Source organism: Pseudopipra pipra, chromosome 8, assembly GCF_036250125.1.
Source record: "Pseudopipra pipra isolate bDixPip1 chromosome 8, bDixPip1.hap1, whole genome shotgun sequence".
Taxonomy (NCBI): Eukaryota; Metazoa; Chordata; class Aves; order Passeriformes; family Pipridae; genus Pseudopipra; species Pseudopipra pipra.
In genome coordinates, this window is record NC_087556.1 from 4,890,055 (window position 1) to 4,907,066 (window position 17,012).

The 17,012-nt window shown below is 41.0% G+C and overlaps 1 protein-coding gene across 8 annotated transcripts in view; it reads left to right on the forward strand.

Moving 5' to 3' along the window:
- The window catches only part of LOC135417813 (catenin alpha-3), a 438,645-nt gene that overhangs the window by 206,814 nt on the left and 214,819 nt on the right, over positions 1–17,012 (forward strand). The window contains exon 1 of one of the 8 annotated variants that reach the window (XM_064662325.1): positions 1,293–1,312. The exons of the other annotated variants lie outside the window; for them this stretch is intronic. The gene's annotated coding sequence lies outside the window, so the exon portion shown is untranslated. Of the gene's footprint in view, positions 1–1,292; positions 1,313–17,012 lie in introns of those variants that run through there. 8 annotated transcript variants of the gene reach the window in all.

Sequence of the window (17,012 nt, forward strand, 5' to 3'; positions counted from 1 at the left end):
TAGATATGTGTTCACGTAACCTTTTTACAGTCACTCGCTATTTTTCAGTGAAGTATCAGCCCCCTCAGTGTGTCCCTTATCAAGTGTTTCAGCGTGGACACTATATTTTACAACATGAAGAATGTTTTGGAACTGACATTTTGCCTTTTTGCCTTTCTTCTCTGTTAAAAGGCACGGTGCCAGAAGGTTAGAAGAGAGTACTGCGCTCATTTATTTCCCAACTTGCTGTCACTTTGTTCCACAACACTAACACTCCAACCACAGGCTTCCCTAACCCTCACAATATAACAACTAAGCAGCTTGGTGTAGTACCTTAATGAGGTGAATTGGTTTTACTGTAATTCGGGACAGGGATGGGATTTTATGTGGAGGTAAACTCTGCTGAGTTTTTTTAGATGTGGGACGCTGGACAGTCCTCATATATCACCTAAAGAGCTGCCTTGTCTTTCCTCAGCCTTCCTTTCTTTCCTGTGTGCTGTAGGGAAAGAACACATCCTCTTATCTGGGCAGAGCAAAGGTAAGATGGTGGTACAGTAAATGCACCATGCTGGCAGTCTTCCTTCACCAAGAAATATGTGCTCAAAGATAATAGCGGGGAAGTGGAAAATCATGGCTCTTTGTGTGAGAATGGCCTGGAGCCTGAAGAGTAGTGTGCTGCTCCTTAAAAGAGGAGTACAGAGTGCAGTCCTCAAATCCACCCAGACGGGGCTGAGAACCACTTTTTCTTTCTGAGGCAGAATCCTTACCCCTTGGAATAATGTGCTTTGACTTTTCTCTTATTCACTGCTGTGGGCATAGAATAACTTAAAATGAGGTGAAACCCAAATTTTTCCAGGCATTGAAATGCCAGCTTTGCCTAGTACTTAGTCTGTGAATGAGTTCAGGTTTATAGTAATCCCACTAGGGCATCAAGCTCTAGTGTCTAAATTAGGAGCACGGTCACTCCCAGCTAACAGCTGTGAGCACCTTTCACATCAGAAATACATCCTGCATCAAGACGAGTTCTGTGAAAATTCTTGCCTTTGGGTGAGATTTGTGGAGTGGGAAAGGGTTAATTCCTCCATTGATCTCTGCCAGTGTCACCATCTCCCATTCTCTGCTGCAGCTTGTTCCTGGCTCTTCAGTCTGATCTGTAGGATCGAGGAGCCAGCGACAAACTGAAGGCTGCCCTGGGAACTGTGAGAATCTGAGGAGCTGTTCTGCTGACAGCAGTGTCACGTGCCAGCCCTGCTGTGCTGGTGTAGGCTTTCCATCACGGCCTGGGGGTCTCTCTGTGCTTGATGGAGCAGGAAGGAGACAGTTCAGACCTTTGGTAAGTCAATTTGCCTCTTGAAACTGCTGCTCTTCCTCTGTTGATAGTAGATGCCTGTGAGAGGGAAACTTTATTGAAATGGTTCTTTTAGGTTCATAAACTTAGATGGCATGAAGTTAGGTTCGAATCTTCACCTGGTTCAAACACAGCATTTAAAGCTTCAGATAGCATCCAAATCCTTTCTCCTGAAGAATTGGTGCTACTTAGCATACCAGCTTGCACTCAGCCTTCTTCCCAAATTTTGCCTGTTCCTTTTTTTACTTTTCTCCCTCCTCCATATTGGTTGTGGAGTTAACAAATAGCTTCTTGGCCACCATGAGTCAGCAGAGCCTCAGCAGCTTTCCCAGGGTTTTAATAATTGCCAATATACTGCACTAATAAGAGGGAACAGCCACTCTTTTACCAAGAGTTATTTTCATTTTTCTGAAAGGGGTGAGACATCAAGAGATGAACAGAGAGAGACCATCAAATCTATGTTAATGGATTGCCAAATTCAATTTTCTTTACTGAGATCCTTTTTGAATTACATAAGCAGGAAAAGTGCCAGTGTCTGATAAACAGTTTTCTTAAATTACATTTCTGTATCTTCATACAGCAGAATGGGTTCTCTTCCAGTTGTGGAAACGGAGCTGCTCCCAGTCTGAAACATTTCATATAAAATTTCAGACTAGGCTGGCCATATTATAAACAATGAAAAACAGAGAATTAAGTTAAAGTTGCGTTTTAGATAAGAAGATACACCTTGTATATCAGTGCAGCCCTGTTGCATTACCCTATAACTCCTGTAACCAGGAGAAAAGAACCTGAAGCCCAGCTGGTTAACTTCTCTTATGTAAGCTATTTCCATTAGAACTAATACCATATCTTCTGGGTGCCCAAAATCCAGGAGTGTGTTGACACCTTGGTATGAGTTTAACTCCAGTCAGGGACAGGAAGGAAAAGGTACAAGTGACAGAAGTCTCCATAACTTGATGCTGATTGAAAGCTAGCGCTCAGAAACAATGTTATCCTTTCTCTTCTGCCTATGAAAACAGTGTTTTAGCCAATTCTGCAGAGCTGAAACTCTTAAGCAAATGATTTCCTTTATTTTTATACTCTTGAACACAGTCTGTGTTTTGGAAGTTCAGCCTTAGACACAGATTGAGATACCACAGAACCTGGAGTGCTTTTTGAGTGGTTTTCAGTTTTGTGACTCTGTGATCACTCCACTTTGTTTTTCTGGGAGGGAAAATGGCATACATCAGAAAATACATTGGCATATGTATTGCTAGATATGCTTTAACCTTCATCCAGATGAAAAGAGGTGTGTTGGGCAGAGCCTGTGATGAACACAGTTTTCTTCATCATCATGATGGAAAAATTCAGACTTATTTGGAAATTATGCACTATCACAGGGTCCAGATTTTTCTCTTGGTGCTAAACTTTCAATAGGTTTTCTGTGTGGAAATTGTTCTGGATGGATTTCCCTGATATCTGATTTTTCAGTAATTTGCTTCAGTTTAATTTCATGTTTGATTTTGTTTTTCCTTATCTAGTTAAATTTGAGTGTATTTTCTTTTTCCATTAATTCTGGCTGAGTTCTCTGTACCTAGCTGCAATTTCCCTATGGAAAGCTTAATGTGAATTACAGCCAAAATAGTAAATGGTGAATCAAAAAGTGACATCGAGTGTGAAAGCCTGTTCCTCTACAGAGCTAGTTTGGAACTGAAACATTTTGCAGAGAAAAGGGGAAACAGCAAATCTTGCATTTTTCAGTGTTATGAGAAGGCACCTGTAATGGCCAGGTACATCTGTTTGCTAAGTATATTTGAAAAGAGGGACGACAGAATTATCAGCTTCCATAAATGGGGGTGAGTGGGGCAGAGAAGGGATGTAAAATTCCCCAAGTGTAAGGAACTGGGTGCTGGTGGTTTCCAAATCGATCAGAAGCCTTCCCCTGCTCTGTCACATGGTTCACATTAGCCTTCCTCAGGACATTCCATGCTTACTCTTTAAAATCCAGTTCTTGTTTAATGATGTTGTTACAAAAAAACCCACCAACATTTTTAAAAAAGGAAAATAATCTGAAAAATGTTTCTTGCTTCTATAAGAAACCCATTCAGGAAAGCTGTATGATCCTTTCTAAACACATTGCATTGTGTTTGTAATGCACAGACTTGGGAATTTAGACCAGGACAGAACACAGCATTTTCCTGCTCACAGACAGAGGGGTCTGGGAGTGCCTTTTTGTGTGAATCACACGTCCCTCTGGGGAACTGTAGTTAGCAAGTGCCTCACTTTTTGGGTTTATGGAGGGACAATATGTGTCTTTCCCTTAACTTTATTTGACTGTAAAGAAACCAGGAGTCAGCTGGGTTAGCAGAAGCAGCTCGTTCTAAATGGTGCTGCGGTGTGCTATCGCTGTACTGTTAAGAGAGATAAGTCTAATAAAATGTGTTTGCAATTTTGAGCCGGTGATTAAATGAACCTGCTGTTCCACGAGGATCAGATTAGAGTTGGGGTGTATAACTGCCAGTGTAAATATCAGAGCGTGGGAAGACAGAGAGAAACTCAGGATGCAGGGTTTGCCAAAGACAGACATAAGGAAAGGGAAGTGTGGGAAAGCCGGATTTGAGGAACATGTGGGCAAGGGAAATTGAGGCAACAGAAAATGCTCTGAAGAAATAGGGAAAGAGCATTAGGAGTAGAGAGGATCTTATCCCAGCAGCTGGTCGGTGCAGTCCTAGTGGACCGTGGTGGTAAGAGGTAGGGGGGAGGTGGATAAATGAAAATATCCACTTACTCTTCTGCTGGAAACAATTAGCTTTGCAAGGCCTCTCCCGGCCTTGGTGAGGGTGAAAGGATCCTGGTGCTGCACATTCTCTGATAAGCTGAAGGAGAACAGGAGCTGTGCCCCCTTTCTAGGAGTCAGTGCCCTCTGTAATGTTGGGTTGCTGGCAGAGGGCACCAGGGACACGTCTGGTAGAGGGTGTACCCGCAGGATCTCCTTGGTGCCACGGTCACAGGGCCGCGTGGGCTGTGGCTTCCCTCACACACTGCTGGATAACAAAGCCTTTCCAGCTGGACAGTTTGGTTTAAATCTGAGCATTGTGCATAGGTCACACGGGCCTCTACTGGGGGAGGTAACGCTACACACAAACCTTTCTTCATGGCAGCCAGTGGGTAGATCTTCCTAGACCCTGTCATAAGTCCCATATCCTTAACGAGGCATTGGACACTCTGCTGTTCCCCGATTGACTTTTTGCCCTATGATTTTGAAGCTGTGTGAGGGCAAGACGTGCTCCAGTCTCATTCTCCAGAGACATGACATGAGATGCAAAGCTATCATTTTACTTGCTCTCTGAAGCTGATACCAGTGCTTCTGTTTCAGTGGATTTAGTGTTGATCCATTCAGGTTTATCCTCCGGCATCTTGCTGGAAGGTGAATACGAGTGGAAGCAACAGAAGGTAAGTGATCATCACTGAAGTAAAAGAAATGAATTACATCTTACATGTAGTGCTACATTCAACCTGCAGAGCATGAACTGTACCCCCCATAAGTGCCCTGGAGATGTGTAGGTGTGAAATGCAAGACAGTGGTAGTGGCCTCTGCTTGTGATTCTGCCTGTAGTCTCTGTGAAGATGCTAGAGAGATTAGGTTAGAATAAACCCAAGCTTTATTGTATTTATTTCTCAAATGCTTCCCAGTCTTTTATGGGCCAGGATGCTGTTGCTGGAAGACTGCCTATTGTCTGATTGTCAGCACTTAGGGAGTTTATGTAGCCTGAGTATTCAGAAACCCTTAGGTGTCACCATGAAGTGGGCCTGTCTATGAAGAATGATATGTTCTCTTAGGGGACTTCTGCCTTGCTGTAACAATTCTGCATGTGCATCAGTGGCAGACTGTGATAGGTGGCAAAGGGAATGAATTTATTTCCTGGGGAGCCACATTAACATGGACATCTCATTGAAAAGTTTTGTTCATGAAGAACTCTACTGTTGCTGGGACATCAGTCTAGAGGCATTGCAGAACTGAGTCCAAGCAAAGTTGCAGCCTGGTCCTGGACTCTGCAGCCTGGGGAAAAGAAATAATCCTGATAGTGTCCAGTTCTGGCCAGAGGGAAAGGAGGGAGCTCTGAATGTGCCTGCTCATATTGGTAGGAACAGGAACAGTAATGTTAGATTAAAGACTAATGAGGTGGTGGTAGTGTCAGCAATATGGGTGTTTTGATAGAGCTTTATTTTCCTCCAAACCCTAGACCTTTTCAGTGTTACGTGTTGCTGCATAGTTAAAACTCTCTGGGCCAGCCTTTCCTCCTCAGCTCTTCCCTCTACCCTCATGCTTTTTCCTGTAGCTTCTGCTTTTCAATTCCTACCCTGTGTATACACCTCTAAGGAATTACTATTTTTCATTTGCTTGGCATAGAGCACAAATATATAATCCATGTTCACACATGTTCTTAGGAATTTCAGCCATGTGCCCTGGTGTACATTTAACTGTGTGGGTCTCCAGATGAAGCTGCCTTGATATCTCATTATATGCTGAGGCTGTACAATTAATTATTCTGTCAGGTCAGCATTGGAATATCTGTTGGCTGCAGTGGCTCCTTGACTGCTGGAGGAAGGCAGCTCACAAGAACTTTTATAATGGGAAACCCATGATGTCCACATCATATAAAAACCCATTATAACTTGCTTTCCAGACTTCAGTTTTTACCCTAACTTCCTTTCATCTCAGTATCTCCACTTATGAGAGAGTAGTGATATTTAATTATTGTATAGGTTCATCAACATGATAGATGACTTCCTTGACTTTTTGTCTGGCACTAGTTATTTTCAAGCATATATCTTTCCCATCAGTTAAGCTATCTTTTCTTCTTGGCCTTCCAACACAAATTATTCCATATCTATTCTATTTTTTTTCTTGTTATGGGTATAATTTATTTTGATGCCTTTTTTTTTTTTTTTTTTAACTAGAATGGCCTAATAGCAAAATTCCATGTGAGGACAGCATAGTCATCAAGTCATCAAATACAGAAACAGAGACTTCTTTTTAAAATGCAGAATTATCTCATATCTTTGGTTAATAAGTTTGTCAACATCTGTTCTCTTGTAGAACCTTTTTGATGTTATAAGATTACCATTTTGAAAACTATTTAAATATCTACTGAATATCACCGTTAATTTTCTGTATAAAATTGTGACTAACATTTTCTAGCTCCCTGAACTCCCTTACTTTTATTCTTGTACTTCCTCGTCTTACTGCTCTTCAGCACAAACAGGCATACAGAGGGCAAGAGGGCAGAGTAACTTGTTGAAATACCCTAAAATATTACTGATCTCTCCTTTCACTTGCTTATGTACGAAAAACTCCACAGAGATAAAAAAGCATTCCAGCTTACCTCTCTTAGGACTCCTGCTTGGACTTCAGCGTGTTATTCTGGGGCTGTGACTTCCAATCCAAACACAGTCAGTGTGATGTGCTATTTTACAGCATCAGTAACATTCTGAAGAGAAAACTAGACATGACAGTTGAGCAGATTTTGCAACTGAAAGAGATAAACATGAACAAAGTTCAGAAGCATATAATTGTGCTCATTCCCACTGTGAGTAGCATAGGAATGATTTATTCCAAGTGGTTGCAGTTACATGCTTAGTCACTTCCTTCCCTGGCTTCAGCCTAACATTGTTTGCTGCCATTTTCCTGTGAAAAAACGTTTGTTCTCTTTTTCATTAAAAGTTTCAGATTTTGGTAGCTTTTAATAATTCAATCAAGTCTCTTTCAATTAAGCAAGCTGCAGCAGTTTTTAGATATTCGAGCTTTGGTAGCTGGTGTTCCTGGGAAGGCTCACAATCTTAATTACACTGACAGTCTTGGTTAGTTACCCAGCCTGGAATCTGCTTCTGCTTAGGCAGAGGTCACTTGCCCATGCCCAGTAATGATGGATTAGAGCTTTATGGTTTAAAAGAAAATAAAATACAAAATGTGTATTGTTGCAGGTATGTTTTGACTATTCCATTCTGTCTTTGGCAGCCTTCTTTGTCTTTTCCCACTGGAGTGTCTGGCAAACAGAGCTCTGAAGAAAACACGTGTGATTTAAATGACTTATTAGCTTATCTTTTCATGTCTACCCAAGAAAATTGTCTGAAATTAAATGTGATTAAATAAAAAAATAAACATACAACCAAACCACAGCATGTTTGAGTGTACAGCACACTCCCATATAATTAATTAAAAAAAAAAATAATCTTGGTTCCTGCAGATCTGTTCTGGATTCTGTGACAGTATACTCTACTATTTATTAAAACTTTGTCTTTCACCCAGTGGACAGTACAGCAAACAAACGACAAACCAACTCAAATATTATACATGGTGTTTGCCTGCATTGTCACAGTGTAAAACAACAAATATCTGAAAAATGTTCATTTCTGGTGGACTGAAATGCTGCAGAGTGCTGCAGGCACAGGGAGGAGGAGAGGAAGATATCAAGAGAGGAACAGGAGTTTTCAGCCTTTCTTCTTCTTGTAACAGTAGCAGGTATGTTATATTTTTGTAGTTTGTAAGTCTTTCTACCCAGCATTCTGTATCTCCTAAGTAGGTAAGAGGCTTAGAAGCACCTCTTCTGTGGCAGCTTCTTTGCATACAGAAATGGTTAGAAAGGAAGAAATGCTGCAGCCGATAACCAAGTAGAGACTGTGGTCAGCCCATGTAGGGGAGACACAGGAGAGCTGAGCCTGAGTGAGCCACCAGCTTCGTTTCTGTGTCCCTCAATGGTAACAGGAATTGGGAGAAAGTAGTAAGACTTACAAACATGAACTCCATTTCAAAACCCACCCTTTTGCCTCCAGACAAGGAGGTGCATCTCCGTCCACTCGTTCTTACGGGGAACTTCTTCTGTCATGAATATGTGACAGGAGAACCTTCTGCCTGTGTCACAGTGCCTTGCTGGTTTGATCTTCCAGCATGTGTTTGTGCCATTATTTATTTGTCATTTGGACAGATTGAATGGATTGAAATCCAGAGCATGAATAGACATGTACCAATATAATCAACACAACAAAAATGCTTCCTGTGAGGATTACTGCTTCTGTGGGTTGAGCAGTTTCCCACATTCCTTTGTAAGACTGTAAGCTCCTAGGAAAGGGATGTGCTTTATTCTATTAATGTAAGACTAAAAAGAACCCGAATCTTAAGGTGACTACGTACAAATCTAATACACAGAACAATCGCAAATAGAGTGATGCTAAAGTGTTATTTATTTTGAGTTAAAATGTTATTTAATTTGAAATTCTTAGGAAAAGTAGGAAAGAAGGGCTTTTGAGGGAAAGCCAGATATACCTTTGGTTTCTTGTTTTGGTTTGGTTTTTTTACATTGTCAATATGTCTCATTTTAGCTGTATAGTTTAGTTTATACTGTGACAATTGAACCCCCCAATGCAATTTCTGTGGGATTCCTTCTCAGGTGATGTGCCTGGTGCATAAAGAATTGACATAGGGTAGTTAGGAAAAGCTAAAAATCAGAAAAGTCTCATGTTTCAATGTAAAAGCCAGAAAGTAACTAACGAGTGTTAGGGAAAAAAACCCCAACAAACAAGGTGCTGTATGGCTGTGTCTTATAAGAGCTGTGTCTTAAGAAGATCTTTGCAGTTTCCCTTAAAATACCCAGTGCTTGCCACTCCAAGACAGAAAGCTGGAAGAGATCCAGTGCTCTTATCTGACATAGCAATTTCAATGTTCTTCTCTGTGCGATTTAAAGTCAAGTAGAAATACGCTGTTAGAATAGAGATATTTGTAAATGGATAAAAGTCATGGAGCTGGATCAGAACACCACTGCATGAGAGCATCTCCAAAAAGAGAGCTAGAAATATCCTTGGATGTATTTGCTCCTTAAATAAATACCACAGTATTTGGAATTCTGCATCAGATATTTGCTGATCAAAAGATTAACATTTAATGCAAGTCGATAATTCATATGTTCATGTAAAGACCAGGATTTTATAGTCCACCCTTTCATAAACACGGAAACATGAGAGGAACAGTGAGTGAATATACCAGGCTCTGTAACAGTTGAACTGCAGACTTGGTGTTGCAGAGCTCCTTAATTTTGATAAAACCAAGTTTTATTCAAAGCCAGATTTAGAAGAGGTTTCCAGTGACAGTTACTACTTGGCTTATTCGTGGCTGCACAAAGTCCAGATCTGCCTGTGGTGAACGCTGTACCTTTAGTGAGAACTGCAGCAGCCTCCTTCTGTCATTTCCCATTACTGACAGGGTGGGAATTGCCATAGTACTGATAAACTTCCAACTTGCATCTGCTTCTTAAAATAGATTGTTGTAAATCACATCAGGGCACTGAGAAAGAGATAATTCCTACTCTTTGTAGCACGGGTTTTGTATTTTTTTTTTTCAGTTCAAAGACTTAACTGATGACTGTATTAATTATCACATAATGAGTGTGGTTCACCTGCAGAATTTCACGAGGGGAGAGAATTCTCCGTTGGTATATTTCTCTCTCTCTTTTTGAATATTTCATCCCATATCATGTCATGAACTAACACAATAAATTGCACCCAAAAATTAAGGGTGGGGGAGTTGCTGATCTTTTTAAATCTGGCAAAATTAGCCTCTTAAATGTTCAGCATATAATTTAATGGGTATGCCAGTGACCTTTCTTCTGTTGCTGTTCTTTTTTTCTCAGCTACTGGAAGTTTGATGACTATTTTATGTCTTTATTTGAAGTGTTTCTCTAGTACATTTGTATTCTTTGCTTAGGTTGCCACTTACCTGGTATTTTTTACTTTAGGCCACTTGCAGCAAAAATGTATGAAATGCTTTATGTCCCACTGTGCCTAGAATGTATTGCAAAAAGAATAAGTGCTTTTAGTGCTTTACAAGTTTGCCTCTGCCACCCTTTGCTAGTGTTTGTCTTTTGCTTTCTGCACAATTTGCTTGGCACCAGAGCTGCTGCCTTGTCAGAGGTTGGCTGGAAGCGTCGCGTGTGGCAGGGCTGCCTTATTTTACTTGCCACAGTTGGATGCAAAAGCAGTCAGGAGCAGCAAAGGAATCTACTTTGTTTCAGTTCCCATTCTTTTCCGTTGTTATCGTTCAGGAAAGGCAGAAACCACATGTGAAAGCATTTATGAATTCATTAGAGGGTGTCTCATGTTCTCAAACAAAAAAGGATTTTAAGATTCTGGAGAGTTTTACGCCTCATTATATGGAGTGATACACTTTTTAAATGGAGTGATAGACTTTTAAAATGTTTTCCAGGGATGCTAATGAATAGGCATAGCAGTGAGTTGGATATGAGTGTGTATGTGAGAGCAACAGTGTCCTTCAGCACCTGTTTTGATGTGTCTGTCAGAGGTCATTATTAGGAACTTACTTAGTTTCATGGTTTAGCATTACAGTTACTGGGAGTATGTTTTGGTGATTTCTGTTTCCTATGGAATTAGTTACTCTCTCTATTTGTCTCTAATTTGTAAATCAGAGGTAAATCTTCTATATAGAGTCACTGGGTAGTTTTATTTCCGATGTTCAGGGTGATTCATCTATCATATTTTTTACTGATTCCATTTATGCATTTTTAATTTGAGCATAATAACTCTTACAGGACTTGTATGTATTAGACATGCTTGTCTGTGCTGTAGGTAGTGTCTTTAGAAGATTGATAAAACCTGAAATGTAAATATTCTGTTCCCTTGGACTCTATCTGTAGGAGATAGGAGTTTTTGCTTGAAACAAAATGAATAAATGGGAACTCAGTATAAAGCACTGCTGCTTCTCCTGAGTGTTGCCATTACCTTTACTTAATGGAATAGGTTTTGACATTCATCAGGCAGCTGTACTGGACTTCCATTCTCTTTACTTCCCCCAGAAAGGGAATTATTTAATGTGATGAAAAAGCAGTAGAAATCTGTCTGTTAGATGGAGTCTGCCTTCTGGAGTCAGAAGCCATGTAAACACCATACAATTAAAATTTGCTTGGCTCTGGTACCACAAGAGGTATAGACCATTTAGTCTAAACATTCTGGCATGAAAAATGTTCTTCTATTGCAAGTAGCTGTCCCTGCTACAGTTGAATGTCTTCATGTAGGGTTAGGGAGATATGCTCTAACATTGTGTCTTCAATTTGCATCTTAATTAACTTTGAACTGAGGCAGATAACTTATTTGACATTCTAAAGGTGAGCTTTTGTGTCCAGTTATTCAGGATTGGTATTCCATTGGGAAAGAGGCTGAGATAATGAGGTTATCACCACCTTGTGAGAAGTCCCCAGGTGCTAGTGAACAGTTCCCTGAGTACTGATGAAAAATCTCGTTTGCAAGGCTCATTTCTGCCAAGTAGTATGAAAATATAGGATGTCGTGTTTCACCGTTCTCAGCCTATTCTTGTACCCACAATTAAAGGTCAGTTTAAGTCCTGCATATTCATCTACATTACACCCAAGTGTGAGTAGTTGCTGTGAGTCTGTGTGTGTGCCAGTGTACTGGTACCAGTTTGTAAGGTATCAGCCTGGTGACAGTGGCATTCTGTGACTTGAGCTGTTTTCTTTCTCTCTGCTACTCCCATTAATCAATATATAAATCTAAGTTACATCACTTTCTAATGCACAAAGAAGAGGTCCTGATAAATATCCATTTGATATTTACATACAGGAATTTTACTATAACAGACAAGGGATGTGTTTTGATTTTTTTTGAAGACTGCTGCAACATGTTATTACTCTGGAAAAAAATTAAAAGGGAAATGCAATGATCCTTTTATCAAGGCACTTGTCATTCCCAGTTAGCAGTAGCTGAAACAATGATGGACACTTCTGACACAGGTTCATGGGATCCACCCCAGGGTACTGAGGGAGCTGGCAAAGATGCCCACTGGGCCACTTCCCATCATTTACCAGCAGTCCTGGCTAACCAGGGAGCTCCCAGGGCACTGGGGGTTGGCTGTTGTGGTGCCCAACTGCAAGAAGGGCCAAAAGGAGGATCCAGGGAACTAAAGGCCTGTTCACCTGATCCCATTGCCAGGGAAGGCCACAGGACAGATCATCTTGTGTGCCATCACATGGCACATACAGGACAAACAGGGAACCAGACCCAGCCTGGGCTCATAAAGGGCAGGTCCTGCTTGGGCAACCTGATGTCCTTCTAAGACAGGGTGACCCACTGAGTGAATGAGGGAAAGGCTGTGCATGTTACCTACCTGGCCTTCAGTAAAGGCTTTGACACTGTTTCCCACACAGTTTTCCTGGAGAAACTGGCTGCTTATGGCTTGGACAAGTGCACTCTTTGCTGGGTAGAAACTGCCTAGGTGGCTGGGCCAGAGAGTGGTGGGGCATGGAGCTATGTCTATGCAGCAGCTGGACACCAAGGGTGTTCCCCAGGGCTCAGTCCTGTTTAATATCTTTATTGATGACCTGGGTGAGGGGATTAAGGGCACCCTCAGTCACTCTGCAGCCAACACCCAGCAGGGTGGGATTGTTGACCTGCTGGAGGACAGGAAGGCTCAGTTTCTGTGCTGTTTCTCCCTGCTTTTCCCTCCTGGACGAGCCTCTACAAAGCAACCATTACATCTGGAACAATATGATCTAATTTCTGTCCACTTTTGCATGTCTTGGGCTATTTTTTGTGTGTGACACTTGTCTTTTATCCAGAGAAAAGCTTCTGCAGCTGTTATTTGACTGATTCTGTGAAAGTGTAGGTTATTTTCAATAAACTATTTTTTAGAGTTTTGATTGAGGTTGGGATTTACTCAGGCTGTTGTCCCTGGGCCTGCAGTGGATGTGCCAAATGTAGGGCTGTGCTGAGGATGACAGTAACAGATTTCTGTGTTAAGTGAGGTCCTCAGGAGCAGAGTTGTAGTAGAGTTGGGGCAAGGAGGATCACTGCTCTTACTAAGGAGGCATTTCATCATTTATAGATATTTCATTATTTACTGAGGCTATATGGAAGTTCATGGGGTTAGGGAAAGATGGGAGCTTTCCATTCTGGGGTTGATCTGAACAGTACTGACAGAGTAAAGATCAGGTGGTGAGGCCCTGGCACAGGATGCCCAGAGAAGCTGTGGCTACCCTGTCCCTGGAAGTGTCCAAGGCCAGGTTGGATGGGCCTTGGAGCAACTTGGTCTAGTGGAAGGTGTCCCTGCCCATGGCAGGGGGGTTGGAATAAGATGGTCTTTAAGGTCTCTTCCAATTGAAACCAATCTAGGATTATGATTATGTGCCTGTTTTCCTATCTAGCATCTTACATAGCTTTATGATCAGACAAATGTGTTTTGAATGAATTTAAAAAAATCAAAACCAAACAGATTTGATTTAAGGCACAGAATCATTAATATTCCTTGTCTTATTTCTTCTCTGCCAGATAAAACTCCCACCACTTCAGTGTTGCCATGCAATAAATTTTTTTTGTTGGGTTTTTTTTTCCCTTCTTTTGCTTGATGATTCACTGAGATTGAGCATTTGTTAAACTGCACTTTCTAAATTTCTGTTCATTATTTTTCTATGCTTGGTATTCTGAGGGCTGCTTGAAAAAGTCCACATTTTTGTTTTTTTTTTACCAGGCTATCCCTACCTCGGATTTTCTACAATTAATTTTACTGAAAGAAGCACAAGTTTAAAAAATGTTGCGAGTTTACCATGGAATGTTTCTAATGTTCCTTTCCTCTACTTGGTTTTTACTGGTTTTGTTGTCTTGGGTAGAGTTTTTTGAAGTTGCTTTTTCATTCTCTTCCTTTGCCTGCACCCAAACCAACCCCACCCTACAAACCCTAATTTTCTTAGTTGTGGTAAAGAACAGGCATATGGTGGCCTCCAACAGCTGTACTAAAAGGGATCAGAGCATAAATGGAATGCTGTATTACAGTCATTGTGGAATTAGGGGAGAAGAACATCAATCCAGATACTCTGAAGGCAAAAGGATAGGAGAAAGGAGCCTACTGGATCTAGAGAGTATTTTTGGAAGCAAGCAAAAGCAGGACCTCTGCTTGTAAAAACAGAAATGTAAATATATGACCTACTTCTTTAGCACAAAGGTCACGATTGCTTTAATTGTAATGAGCTTTAATGACAAGCCTAGTTCTTGTAAATGAGAAACTGGGGAAGTTTAGGGCAGAAGGTTAGAAGGGAATTCCTTTGGACAGGATTTGGGGTAAGAGGGGAAAGTTTCTGCAAGGATTAGAATTTTAGTAACTCTGCAATAGGCACCAGACAGGAGGGGTTGAAAGCTGTGAAGAAGGTTGTGGTGTTGAATTGGCTTGGAGATTTCTTGGATAGTAGAACAGGAAAACAAGAATTTGTACAGAAGAAATGGGTTTGGGACAGGGGATAGATTACAGAAAATGGTGTCCGGTCATCTTAAACTAAGACCCTATTTTCGCTGTCATCACTAACAGAAAGCTGTTTGCACACCTCTTAAAGGCTCAAGGCACTCTTTTTATTTTATTTTATGTATGCCCACAGGATCTCTGATATTTTAATAGCAAGACTCTCCATTTATTAGACCAGTGCCAAGACCCAGATAGTACAGAAGTATTAGTGCCAGGTCCTGCCCTTGGGTCACAACAACCCCACACACCACAACAGGCTTGGGGGAGAGTGGCTGGAAAAGCTGCCCAGGGCAAAGGGACCTGGGGGTTTATCCTTTAGACCTCACCACCTCTCAGGAGTAAAGCATTTACAAGCTGATTGGGACAGATAGTCACAGTAAGGTGGTTCCCTCATTTATTCTGGATTAAAAGTGCAGCTGGGGGGAGTTGTCATTTCATAGGGAGTAACCTGTAGGTCTGTCAAAGTTCCTGAATGCATTTGAGTCAGGAAACATTCTGACATGGTTGCTACAATGAACTGTCAGTGGCGGAAGTTACACTTTGATGCAGCCCAAATCCAGATGTATGTTCTGCTGCCAGACATTTAACCAAGTCTGAAAATTTGACCGTTTGATACTCATAATTTCTTCTGAAATTGATATTTTGAAATTGATATTCATAATTTCTTCTGAATGCCACTGCTAGGATGATTGTTGTATAATAATTGAGGGGGATGTGTTTGGGATTCTCAGATACTGGTTGCTGATTAGGGCTTTTATATAATACAGACTACAGAATGGGTTCTGGTGACCTTTCCCTGTTGGGAGGTCATGTAATCTTTCAGTTTAATGAAACCATTTGAGTATACTGAATAAGAGAAAATCAATTTCTGAGATATTGATTGGAAAAAAATTCAAAAAGGTCAAGTATAATGCTTGATCTTGGAGTCTCTGGCTTAATACTCTGTTCAGCTAGGTATTAAGTATTAGGCTTGGCTGCTCATTGTGGATCAGGATCATGAAACAGAGAATGAAATGCTGTTTTAGGCAACAGTAGCTGGCTCCCTGCATTTAGGACCACTGAATGAAGAGTGTTAAGGGGTGGAATGGTTCTAGTTTTATCAATCTTCAACACCTGGGAACGGAATTTTAAATGATAACACAAATTCTCTTTAGGTCTTTAATGTATAAATTATTAGCTGGAGCAGACTCAGTGGACAAGTTACAGAAAGGGTTAATCCCAGCCCTGGCAGTTTATGATCTGACTGAGAAAAAGATAATGCAGAAAGAATGACAGATGTGATAGTTCTTTTCAGAGCTGCTCATGGACCAGCTTTCCGTGCAGCTCGATGGTTCGACATCATTGATCCGTATTGACTCCACTGCAAAGTTTGTAGTCGTTGCTGCTATTATTTCGTTGATGATTTGAAACTATTTCGATAGACAGAAAGCATATCCAGCAGCTTCAGTGCTGTCAGAATCATAATGCTTCCATTTCATAGCATTTTATGAATGCTGGTGAATCAGGGTAACCTGCCAGCTTTACCTGAGGGGTGGGCCTTAGCACAGGAGAAGCACATTAGACAACAGACCCACAATTAGACAGAGGGAGAGGAAAACCTAACTGTAGTTTGGATCTCAGTCTCGGTGTATTTACATCTTTGACTCAGACTGCTGTCCACATTCTGTGATGACAGGGTTTTTGAGAGATTTCTCGGGATTCACTAAATATTTAGTAGTGTTGTTATTAATGCTTCTCTTTTCAGAGTTGTAGGTGTATTTATGGAAGGAATTCAGCATTTCTCTCGACCCTCACTGTTTTGCTAAATGGTAATATGTAAGGATGTTGGCCTATTTCTTGTACTGGGTATGGAATGTACATCTCTAGGGGTGTCCTACACAACAGCACATTTTTCTTCTTCCCTGCTTCCTAGGCTTATGTGAAAAGACAACTTGGGAGACAGAAAGATGCAGTGAATAGATTCCAGCAAGATAAATTGCCTGTCTGGAGTGTAACATAGTCAGGCTGAAAGTATTGGACACTGCAGGGAAACAGTTAAACTTCAATCCTGAATCTTTAAAATTCTGTTTATCCTGCAGCGAGAAAAGGTTTCTCTCTTTAAGGGAAGTTAAAATTGTTCAATGGAAATAAAAATTCTATGGCAAAAATTGTTCCCTGGGGAAGAATGGAATTATAGGGACACAGAGACTTGCCTGCCAGCCTGGTCTCAGTGGGAATGACACCTTGTAGAAACAGCATTTGTTCATTTCTGAGTGTGTATTAAAGTGATATCTTTGGACACTTGTGGTGATGTAACTCTCAGACTGCAGCCAAATTGCCTCCCACAGTGGAAGGTATTTGAATTGAAATAATTAGCGAAGTTCTGTTGGTCACAGGGTTTTGCTATTTTAGAAA